This window comes from Triturus cristatus, chromosome 2_1, assembly GCF_964204655.1.
Source record: "Triturus cristatus chromosome 2_1, aTriCri1.1, whole genome shotgun sequence".
NCBI lineage: Eukaryota > Metazoa > Chordata > Amphibia > Caudata > Salamandridae > Triturus > Triturus cristatus.
The window spans coordinates 1002296706-1002309697 of NC_140581.1; the positions used below are offsets into that span (position 1 = coordinate 1002296706).

The following is a 12992-nucleotide window of genomic DNA, read 5'->3' on the forward strand; positions in this document are numbered from 1 at the left end:
CGCTCAGTGCTGGAGGCTAACATATGGAATAAACCATTCACTCTGTAAAGGCTCTTGTCATAAGAGGAAGTGAAGGGTTTTGTGTCCCCCAGTGCTCAGAGGAGATCCCCTACTCAAGAGGCAGAGGTGGCACAAGTGCAGGTCAGACATTGACCTCCTTGGTTGATGGTCAGGTAAAATGTTGTAATAGGTAACTCCAACACCAGAGTAATAACAGACATGAGTAGATGCACCACCCTCCCCACTCCCACTCCAAATTCTAGAGGAACGGGTGTTTGCACCGGAGAGTCTAAAGCAAGCAAGGCTTTGGACTCCTTAAAGTCACAGTCAGTGCTACAGGTTAGTTCACTCAGGACTCTGATGCACAAGCCTTTCAAAGACAGAATAATCCCTGATTGCACTTTTTATGACTGGTCCTTTGATTTCAAATTCAATAGAAAGATTTAATTCGTCACCATTATTGGCAAACCATATAAGATCTAAATTGTTACAATTCAGGTTGCTCAGTAGAGCACTTCATTCTTCTGCCCATAGGATTCGGAACCTTTATTCAATCCAATTTTATCTGCCAAATAACCTCCTGAAAACAATATATCTGACAAAGCTAAATCTGTTGTGGTACTTGCAAAGCCATCCCAAATTAAGACAGTGCACTTTTCCACTCGATGCCAGATACCTCATGTACATTGCCATCCTCCTGAGCTGCCTTGTCCTCCATCCATATACAGAAGCTTTTCAAAATAGAATAGGTTTGCTACAAAGTAATTCCATTTCCAACAGTCTACAGGTATAGGTAGTGAGAAGTCCAGAAGCGTGGCATTGATTCGCCTATGGACGTCCTTCGTCTACAAAAGTATACCCCAAGCCCAATCATCCTTTTTCGAATGGTCTTGTCACCGGGATTTATGTGCTCCAACTTTTCTGTGCAAATTTTCCTCCGAAACATCCTAAAGTACTCCAAGTGAACTAACAATCAAAAGCATCCAATATTCACGCTGAATGAAGGGAAAAGAGTTGCACGTCTTGTAAGACTCCTATTTGCTTTTAATATCTTAGGTCCTATGGTTCTTGTCAGTCACGTGGGGCACTGGACATGAATAAGGGAATAGGATGACCTCCGCTTCTTCTTTCATATCTAGCAAGTCACAACATACATGATAGGATTTTATTTTTTTAGCAGCAGGTAGAAGTTAAATGCAGGGTTCCACGTGACCCCTTTTCGGTCATCTTGTGTTCAATTTATGTGTTTCCTCGTTACCTGATAATTTAGGAATGTGATGAATGGTAACAATTGTATGCAGATAGTGCCCGGTTTCTGCCAGAACTCCTTGTGGATTAGGGGACTGGGTATAAATCTTGAAGTCCAGGAGTATGGTTAAGCAAAGTAAAATGTGGCATAACTTTTTTTCCTTAACGGCAGAAAGACTGAAATTCTGAAATATTCATGCTCCACCTAAAGATCCCAGGTTAGTCTTCAAATTTGGTTGAGAAGGATTGTAATCTGATGACTTTATTCAGCCTAGGATGATATCTGAATCTCATAGTAGAGCAGTTACAAAAGCTACCATTTGCATATTTACAACCTTGGTGTCTCCCTTTGTCAATACTGGATGCAGCAAAGTGTTTTGGAGCATGTAGTCTTTTTTAAGACTGCATTACTGTTTTTTATTACACTTGGGTCCCATAAAACATCAACCCACAAATTGCAACTGATAAGCAATAGGGCCATATGAATCACTGCTTGTGTAAAGTGCCAGGCCATGGATCACAGAAAAAGCAAACCCAGCTGGTTGCCTACAAAGCAAGAGCATAAGAGAATGCTGAAAATCACCTAAAAGGCTCCCTTGAGTGCCAGCAAAGATGAACCCTTGCTGACACTCAAGGCTAAGAGATTCAACGATCTAACTGGGTCAAACGTCTCTGCTATAGAAAATTGTAGAAGATCTATGGAAAAGAGACAGCAAAAACCAGCACGACTCCTTGGGACATAACCTTTTGGCCGTGGCCCCGATTGCTAGCAGGCAAATGCCTTATCACTTGAACCAGTACACTGGTCTCTAAGAAGCCTTTCCAGGTTGGGGGGGTATTTTTGGAACACCTATAAGGAAGACACCGAACTTAGACGATATTTAATGTCTGGAAGACCAGGACAAGTACACAAGTCTACCCACTGATGACATGGGCAATGTTTCCTGGTGTGTCTTACTCTGAGATTTTTTGCTACAACCTTTGAGCCTACTCAGATATGGCTTGCAACCTTGCGCTGCTGATGGATTTCGACCTTCACAAACGATTCTACGTCAAAAGGGAACCCATCAGAGCCAGAAGAAGTGCCGAAGTGTGCCTGATGTAGATGCAACCCCTGCAGCTAGGATTTCCAATTTTGACAGACTTGGAGCTTTACGTAGTGAGGTTTTAGGCTACGGTGTACTGCACACCTGACATACCCAGCCCTCTGGAGCCTTAGTATGCCAGCGTGACTAAGTGCAAAGGTAAAAGTCTAGACCAAGTAGACACAATAACAGCTACCCATCCTCACCGCATTGCAGGTCAGCGTTTACTATGATTGCTCTTTACTATTTTTGTAAACTTCTCAAACCTACATTTATTTGAATTGTTTGGTGTCTTATAAATCATTATATTTTACTACTTGTAATTAAATTGTTTATGGCATTTTACCATATTTATTTCCGAAGTGTAATGTTTGGTATTGTTCTCATGTACCACATGTACCAGGTTGACTTTTCTCGGAGGAAAGCTCTGCTGCTTGGGCCAAATTACCAAAGGAAAACTTAGTATTCCTCATAGAAACCTGCTTTACATGTCTAGGAGCTAGATTGTTATTATCTTTAATAGAGCACAGCCACTTCTCTCATCACTTCGAAGTCCTCTGTTTCACATTTATTAACAATCTACTTTCCTACCAACCAAAATAAATTACATGCCAATAAATGTGAAATCAGCCAGTGATGGCAGCATCGAAATTACAGACTTTGTAGCCGATTACAATAAAGATATATCATTCATCGTAGAAACAAGGGTTTCACATTCCTCTTGCAGGAGACTCGAGTCACTAGAAACTGAAGTCTTCAAATATTTCACAAATGTATGACATTCGAGAGTTAATCAATTATTGATAGAAAAAACTTTCTATTGTAACTCACAGACCTCAGAAGATCCACACATTTTAGCCACATCATCTATTTAGAAAATGTCAGCTCGCGCATGAGAAAATAGATTCTATGAATCACACAATGAAGGACCTTTGGAACTGCACACATTCAAATGATAATACTGAAACTTCCTCTGCCGCAGAAAAATAACCATGTTATGTAAGAGCCATTCAAGCAGGACTGATGGGATCACCTGGCTATCATTTTTAAAATGTTCTCATCAGGAAAAGAGTGGAATAGCACTGCCATAAACCCAACAGAAAACAGAAAAAATTAAATAGTGTCCTCTTAGAAAGGAAGAATTTCTATATCAGTTTGAAAAACTCAAAGCGCTCCTACCAAAACTTCACCAGAGACAGACGTCCATCAACTACTTTGATGAGAATGCTCTACAAACCATCAAAACTAGAAATCTGTAACCCACAATAACTAGAGTAGCCACACCAAGTGAATAAATGCAAAATAAGTGAAATTAATTTAGAAAACAAATTGTGAGGTCGGGGGAGTTCTGGCTGGGTAGGGACACCCGGCCGAGATGTCCTTTTCCCCTACTTTTGTTCGATGTAGAAATAGAACCCCTGGCGAAGTTGATCTGAGGTGATGCACTAATAAGGGGCCTGAAGTGGGACCCAGACCAGGAAGACGTGATATCGCTGCATGCGGATGACATGCTGCTGTATCTAGCGGACCCGGAGGTTTCAATCCCCTGCATTCTCTTTATCATTGATGTCTTCAGAACATATGCAGGGATCCCTATTAACTGGAACAAATCTACTGCATTCCCAATAATGAACTGGACCCCCAGCCAGTAGCTAGGGGAGTCACCTGAAATGGGAATCGACCTTCTTCAAAGACCTGGGCATTTTTGTGACCTTGAGGAGGAACCTGTTTTTCCAGGAGACTTTAGAGTGGATTCTAGCAGAGTATAGAGGGGCAGACGTCCACTGGCAAGAGCTCCCTCATCTGCATGTTGGGTTGGGCAGCCCTGTATATGATCTATCTGCCCAGGTTTCTATACATACTGCAGACTACACCATTTGAGGTCCTGGATAAGTTTTCCGAGATGTCGATGCAGCTACTAGACTGATGCTATTGGGTGGGGGCCCGCCTCTGATTGCCCTCTCTGTCTTGACTTTGAATCAGGTTGATGAGGGAGTGACCCTCCCAAACCTGAGGCTTTTTTACTGAGTCACTCACTTGCTGTTCATCAGTGACTGGGCATTCGCGACACAACAAGAACCCTTGGCGTATGCAGATAGGGGAACCATGGGTTCTAGTGGGGGGATACCCTGGTCAGCTGTACAGGATGGGCAGGGTGACCCAATTGCCAGGTCCTACGGCTGTTGTTTTCAAGATTTGGCGACGAGACGTAGAGCAATGAAGGCATTAGGGTGGAAAGATCGGATGAAGCTTGAGACATCACTCGGCGAATTACCTCTGCTGGTATGTCTAAAACATGTTGATGGCAATAAAAAATGGGAACTACTGGGTATCTCGAAACTGGGTGATGTCTAGATGATACTGTTCCATTAGTAATGGGCACAATTCGAATTAAGAGGGAGTTCGTTTTTTCATTACCTATAGATATAACATACTGGGAGATACAGGATCCTCTTACATGATATTGTAGCGGAGACACCTTTGGAGTTCTGAGAATTGGGGGGAGCCCAGCTCCACAAACACACAGTGTCGCTGATTTACTACGAGACGGATGTAGTTTACATAACGGTAAAGTAATTGGGTGCCTTATTGCAAAAGTGTTATCTTTGCATGTTGTTTAAAACCTAATAAACAGATTTAAAAATAAAAACAGAAAACAATTAGAAATCCCCAGAGTGAAGTATTGTGCTCAGCTTCACCCAACGATCACCTTACCTCACTTAAAATACCTAGTCACAAAAAGATCATGAAAGATCCACCTTCTAAACCCAGGAATGTCAAAATAAAGCTTTCACAAGCAGGATCCTTGTTTAAGAAGCAGATCTACCAACTTTTCTCATTAATAAGACTAGCTTCATTAACAGGTGACTCGATACTGACCAGTGGAATTAAGGAATGCGCATGCCTCGCAGGACAACTTCTTCTTGAAACTACTAAATGGCTCAATGAACCAAAGATTAATTCCCTCTTCTCTAAACATGGGGAACCTTTCTCCTTTTTAAAGAAATGTGGGCAAAAAAAACCCAGAGGAAATCTTTGCCAACTAATTGCTCAAATACACATCCAAGTTCAGTATCTTCTAGTTCTACAATCAGATTTCTGGCCCAAATGCAGCACAGAGGCGCAGTGCAGGACAAGACATATTTTGAGGTACCCGATTCACTGTAACTTTGAATTTATTTCCATTTTCCTGCTACTTCAAGCCCCTTGTGATACCAATCTACATTGAATGATATGCTAAATTAACAGAAACAGTGGCACTCAAAACAGCCAAGCTCAAGCTGCCTGGCTACCTCCAGCTAAACAGTACCAATTAAAAGCGTGAACAAGCATTCATATTGTCATTTCTTTTAATGCTTGGATGTAATTTATTTGTCTGGCATCAGCAATATTTTATGTGAAGTGCAATGTCTAACCAGTCTGTCCCTCCCATTGTAGGAGAAACATACTGAGGGTGACCTGAAGGAGAAAGAGAGTTATAGTGATAGTAGATTGAGGTAGACATGAAAAACAAGCTAGCTTTGGAGAAGGAAATTTAGAGAGACAGAAATAAAGGGGTGGGGAACACCAAGAGACCAGGTAGAGAGAATTGAATTAAAGAAAGAGAGGTTAAAGATGAAGGGGCAGAAAGAGTTAGCGGTGGACTTTACAGAGGAGGAGGAGTGAGCAAAGTATAGAGATGCAATGACAGAAAAGGGCAGAGGGGTAGAGAAAAAACAGTGGTGAGAAGGAGGTGGCAGTGCTGGGGTAGAGGCAACAGAGGTAGAAACAGACAGAGAAAGAGAGAGAGGGGGGGTAGAGAGAAGAGATAACGACAGAATGACGAGATACATTGCGAGATTATGTAGAGAGAAGGAGAACGAGAGTTGGGGTAGAGAGATATGAGAGTGATGTGGAGCTAGAGAGATGAAGCAAAGAGTGGGGAGCTGGGGGGAAGGTTGTGAGAGAGGTAGGGAGCTAGAGAATAGTGAGGCAGAGAGACATGGGAGGGATAGAGAGGCGAGGTAAAGATGGAGTGAAATTGAGAGAGATGAAGAAGGTGAAACAGAAACATAGGAAGGTGACTTAAAGAGGTAGAGATACCGGTACAAAGAATGATAAGGAGAAGGTGCGGTTGTTAGAGTGCAGTAGTGAGAGGTGTATTGAGAGAGAGGGACGGTAGACATAGGTGAAATAAAAAGGGTTAAGTGCACAGAGAAGTAGAGATAGGTAGAGAGAAAGATACAAGAAAGGGCTGAGGTAGACGAAGTGAGATGAATTAAGGAGCAAGGCATGAGGCAGAAACATTATTTTTAGATGTATCCGCTACCAACTGCCTGAGGAGCCGATGGTTGAGGTTGGGCAGCCAGGCATACAGAAAAAGCTTCTTTGAGGTGTGCATCCACATCTGTCAAAAAAGAATCTGTTTTTAAGCACCCCGTTTTTACCGAGAGACGTTTGACTGCCTGTCGCACTTTAAAGATTGGCGCCTAGGTAAATGCCCACTTCACTAAACCTTAACATAGCTTTACGGAGGCAGCCGCCACCACCACTCTTGTATTGGAAGAGGCTATGCAAATCATGGACAGAGATGAAACAGGCCTTTTATTATTGTTACACCTGTGAGCAGCATTCAATGCAACTGATCACGCGACACTGTTATACATAATTTCATCTTCACTAGTGAGATTGTTGGTTCACCTCCTCAGGCAGAAATCACATCGTAAAACTAGGAGGTTTGAGATCCGCTGCTCCTTTGCTGTCTTGAGGGAAGGTCGATAGTTTTACTCTGTTGATTTCCAAGGTAAGCAACTACATGGAACCCACAGGGATCTCCAAAATGAAGATGGACGATAGATGTCCACCATCGGTGTGTGATACCAGCTATACCTGAGCGTGCTATTTCCAGATCCTTTTGCAAAGCTGATGTCCATGTAGCTAAACAACCACAGTCTAAACATTCTACATCCCACGCTTGACAAAACATGGGGAAAAGGGATCAGAAGACAAGCCACAAAATATGAAATTTCGTGACTGTTTCTGGGTTTTATGGTGGCGGGCAAATAATGCAAAAAGCTAGAACATTCAAGAAACTTCACTGAAACTGGTTGATTTTTGTATGTTTCGTGCTTTGGTGGAAACCTTGGCGCAATATTTTGTCCAACACTACTTGACAATCTACTAAACTGGGCAACCCTGTTCTCGCTGAAACTATAACTATTAAAACGAAATTACAGCAGGTCTATGCCAGAGTCAAAGCATCCAAAATGAAAAGAGCAGGCAAAAACTCTGAACATTACTTCTTTAATGCAGCGCCTAGCAAAACCCTGGGGACTAATCTAAAAACCTTAAATTTCATGATGACTTTTAAAAATGAATAAAGTCTGCGCAATGTCACCTGCTTCTACTAAAAATATCGAGCCCATGCTCAAAAACTGGAGACACAATGTTCACACACTGGGCTTGTGGTAGCTAGAAAGTGGCAACACAACTGCCAATTGTCAATGGGCGGTTCTTCCATTATGGAGGAGGAGCGTCGCCCCACCCCTGGAACGACCAGATCAAAACATGCAAAATAAAATGATAATAGAGCAATTAATAAAACTGCGTTATCGTGTTGCTTTACTTGTAGGAGCCGCAGCCGAGTCTTGAGTGTGGGGCCATCAGCAGCAGGAGGAGTGGTGGGCATAGGGCACTGCAAGTGCATGAGTCGGTTTGCCCGGCCGTCTTTGGACATGTGCACATGGATATCACCGGACTGTTTCCTAGAGATATCAGCAGGGCTCAGGAACACAGGTTCCCAGTCCTTGCTGAAGCATGAAACCAGCCCACTCCGCCCAATCCCAGTGCTTCTCTCATGCTGGGTAATACCACCATGAGAGAAGTATCTGGATTGGCGCAGCGGACTGTGTGTATCTTAATTCAGGAGTTGAAGAGTGTGGCAAGTCAGCAGGTAAATTGTATTTACAGGCCCCGCCTCACCATTTTTCCCTGCTAGCAGCTGCCACTGCAATTGTCTGCCCAAAACATCCACTGTTCCACTAAATGCAGTCATTCCTCTATGTTCCTGCTGAATTCGCAACCGTATCATCCAAAAAAGATATCACAAAACATGCATACTTCTTGGTCCCTTTTGGCTTTCATTGACCTGGCTATAAATTTCAAGATAATACGGACTCCTAAACAAAAATCTCCACCTATTAAACCTACATACTTTCATATGAAATTAGCTGCATCAGGAGGGGCACATAAGGCACAAAGCAAGTGTTGGAAATGGCCCTTTTTGCAGGGTTAGCTCAAATTGTTGCCTTCCTTCTCCTCTCTTTCAAATTTTTTTTTTGTTGGCTTTAGGACTCTGAGCATACAGCAGGACTCTGAGTGCTAAAGTGAATGTGCTTCTTTCCTAAACGTGCATAATTGGTGTATACCTGTTGGGCATATTTGATTTACTGATAAGTGTCTTGTAATGTGATATATCATATACCCAGGGCCTGTAAATTAAATGATACTAGTGGGCTTGCAGCACTTGATTGTGCCACCCATACAAGTAGCCTTTTAAACCTGCCTTACACCTGATATTGCAGGGCCTGTGTGTGCAATTTACTGCCACTTCGACTTGGCATTTACAATGACTTGCCAAGCCTTAAACCCCTTTTATTAGACATAAGTCACCCCTAAGGCAGGCCCTAAGAGACCCTAAGTATAGGTTGCTGTGTAACTAAAAGGCCGGACATGAAATTTTAAGTTTTACAGTGAAAAACAGTGAAAATAAATGTTTTCACTGCTATGAGGTCTACTCCTTCCATAGGCCAGCAATGGGGATTCCTTAAAACATATTTTAAGCTGGAATTCCTGATTGGAAAGGAGTAGCTACTTCATGTTTAATATCTTTGAAATGCTGGTGACAAATCATCTTCAGTGGTAAAGTTGGATTTGACATTACCATTTTGGAAATGCCTCTTTTAGAAAGTGACATTTCTCTGCTCTTAACTTTGCTCTGTGTGCCTGCAGCCTGTCTCCAGTGCATGTCTGGGCTGGGTAACAACTACACTTTGTGCATTCCCTCTAGATAGCCACAACACAGGAAAGTCTAGGTGTGACAGGGGATTCAGCTACATACTGACAGCCTTCCTGGGCAGGAAGGGGAATAGGTGGCTCACACTTACATCTGAATAGGTTGTGCCCTGACCTCACACAAAGGACTGATTTACCTCCCACTGGCAGTCTGGCACCGGGGCTGGGTTGAAATGGATCCTTGTGCACTCCAGAGAACCCCTTTGAAGTAACCCCCTATATCAAAGGCACTCTGGGGTATAAGTAGCATGCACTATCAAATCTGTACACTACTGGACCTGGGAAGAACTCTGCTGGAGTAAAGACTGCTGTGCTGAAAGGATTGCCACTTTCCTATGACTGACTGTTCTGAGGAAGTGCTTTTCAGCTTTGCTGAGCTGCCCTGCTACCAGCTGATCACTGCCCTGCTGAGGATAAGGACTGGACCTTCTTATTTGAACCCAGAGTGACTCCAAGGGCTTGCTGTCATGCCTCCTGTTTTCTGAAGTCTTAGGGACACAAAAGACTTCCTGCAATCCTGCTAGTGCTGCAGGACTCTGCAATTTGTAAGTCCTACCCTTGCCTAAGGTGCCCCCTCAAGTCCTGGGCCTCAGAAGTGGGTTCCGCAGCGGATTTTTGCAAAAGCCAACACATTGTCTTGACTGTGTGAGAATTACCGCCGCAGTCACGCATCCACACCGATGCTGGTCGATGACAAAGAATCCACAGCCTGCGCGGCTCGACAATGACACAGAATTGGCTCGACAATGAAGCTTTGCATTCACTTCAACGGAGCTCGACGATGACACTGGAATCTTTCTGCATGGCTCAACGACGATGCAGTAGAATCTCAGCGGCGATAAAAGCTCCGTCAAAGGTATTTCTTCAGCAGGACCGTGTCTGAGTCCTCCATCACCAGTCCCTCACAAGGTAAGTAATGTTTGATCGTTAGTGACTTCTAAGCACCATTTTTGGTTTATTCTTTAAAAATGTATATCTCGACATCTACTTATTGGATTTTTGTCGTTTTGGTCTTGTTTTACTCAAATAATATCTATTTTTCTAAACCCATATGGAGTCTTTTTGTGGTGTTTTCATTGAGTTACGGTAATTTAAGTGTTACACAAATAATTTACACATTACCTCATAAGTTAAACCTGACTGCTCTGTGCCAAGCTACCAGTGGGTGAGCACAGGTTAATTTAGGGTGTGTATCGGACTTACCCTGACTAGGGTGATGGTCCCAACTTGGACAGGGTGCTAACTTCTGCCAACTAGAGACCCTATTTCTAACAGCAAGGCCCAAACTAATCAGTTAATTCCAAATGTGAAACAGAAAAACCCAAAATAAGACACTTTTGCCCTCCTCCCAGGACATATGAATGACCAAAGGAAAATTTGAGATGGCCCTTACGCTGTGCTTCTTCAATAGGGCTCATAAATACATCTGATCAACATTTTCCAACTAATAACTGTTATTGCTCTAAATCCTCAGGTTACTCCAAGTTGGTTGTCCTTTTGCATATATACAGATATAAAAATCATATGTATTTTACCTTAACCAAGAAAGCTAATCCTGCAGTGACAAGAACTCATCATTCATTCCCTTTCGTGTGAGTGTGCCTTTGGCTTCAAGAGTATAGCGTGAAAAGAAGGAGTAGTGGTGCGGTGCTAATGATCTTAGGTATGAACAGGAGGAGACCATGCAAAGCATAAGGTATAAATTGTTACACCAGTATATGTTTACCTTTTTCATAGTACAATTAGCCCTTCAAACCCTATCCAAATTGTTACGAAAAAATGAGTAAAGCTTTAATTGATATGGAGAAGATGTGCATGTGCAAACTTTGTTGTGGGGTTACAGATGGTTCAATAGGTGTGGCGGATTTAGGAGAGCGTTTCACCTTTAGGCCCACAGTTCTAGATCAGCTCTAGTCAACAATAGGACTTATATGATGTCAATCAGACTCTTGGGGTATATGGTTACCACTGCAAAGAGATTACTGGATACAGAAGTGTCTCTGATACCTTCCACTGAGGAACATATGGGACAAATCTCAAAGCCTGTTGAGGGATCTTGCAGTGTCTCTCCCCAAGTGCTCTCTGGCGCACCTCTCTCTGGCCATCAGACTATGGAACTTATTAAAAGTCTTGGGGTTAACTTTGTCGCCTCCGTACCTTTGGGCAGTCAGACAGTGGAAGTTATTTCCTTCTGTAGCTTGACAAACAAGTGATCTGTTCTCTGCGTACTTTGTGAAGACAGCTGGCATACAACTATTTCAGAGCTCACCGGCTCAAGATTGGATTCTTGTATTGAAATATATTTAGGTATAAAGTTGATCAACTCCATTCCATCCACAATCAAACACCCATGATGATAGCTGCACCCCAGTTTTGTCGGACTACTCTAGTCTTGAATGCTTTGCACCGGCTTCTCATTAAGGCTTGGATTACCTTTAAGACACTGTACTTTATTGATTGTTCCATTTGTGGTACAGTTTCAAGATATATTGCTAATCGATTCATTAGATGCCCCCCTCGAGATCTCGTCATTCGTCCTCTCAGGGTTGTCTGTGAGATTGCGAATTCCACAAGGATCTTCTTGGAAGTTGTGTATCTTCAGTCCTGGCTCATTCAATGTGAAACGCTCTGCCTTTTATATTAGAAACATATCCTCCTTAATCAGAAAGGAACTAAAAAATGTATGCTCTGACAACACCTTGTATGGTCCCCTTTGTACTCATTTCTCTTTTTGACTGAGTTTTAAGCGGCGAGAGAAGAGGAGATGTGGTATTGCACAATTAGGACACGTTAATAACATTACATAAAATAACATAACTCTAGTCATGACGCACACCAACATGTGAACCTGCACATCATGTATGTACTTCAATCAGCTGCAGGACCCTCCCTTTGGATTTCAGAGTAGTCTCAGACTTTATTTTTCAGGACTGTTAATCTGCACAATAAGCTTTAGATATGTTTTCTTGCTTGGCCACTTATATGATGCACAATGGTAACTTTTTCCATCCTACTGCATTCCACATCTCCACTTCCTCTACCACTCCGTGTCCCCCTCAAGTAGTCTTGCTCTTGAGTCCTCCTGTATAAAGTGGTGCGAAGCAGCTATCCAGAAGCAGGTAGCGACACACAAGTAAAATCGCCGCCTGAAATTAATTATCTTATATCCCAGCGCTTTTAGACTCATCTTACAAGCACTAAAATCCACACACTTTCTTAACAATAAAAAAGCTTTTCATGGAAACATCAAAACTTAGAATTTTTTTCCAATTGGTGGATCCAGTGCAAACCTTAATTAGCGTTAGAAAGGAAAAATAACAATTAAGCATCACACTCTGTCAGCAAATATCTATGTAGTAGTTCAATTTATCTAACACAGCTGCAAATATTCTAGAAAAATAATTAATCCTACAGATAAATTTAACTCCGGTGGATCCTCCTCTTCCCTGCCTCCCCGCAGGGAAGAATTTCACACAGACTTTTTACCGTAGTCTTGGAAACTGTAGAAACAGCCACCAGTATCTATTTATTTCAGGTATTGCTTAAAGTCAACATGGACCAATTCAGAATCGTGGACACAAAGGCTTAGAAAAGTTGGAAAATGTG

General features: G+C 42.4%; 1 protein-coding gene across 4 annotated transcripts in view; it reads right to left on the reverse strand.

The window, feature by feature from the left end:
* The window catches only part of SH3GL2 (SH3 domain containing GRB2 like 2, endophilin A1), a 582274-nt gene that overhangs the window by 260408 nt on the left and 308874 nt on the right, over nt 1-12992 (reverse strand). The window lies entirely within an intron of this gene.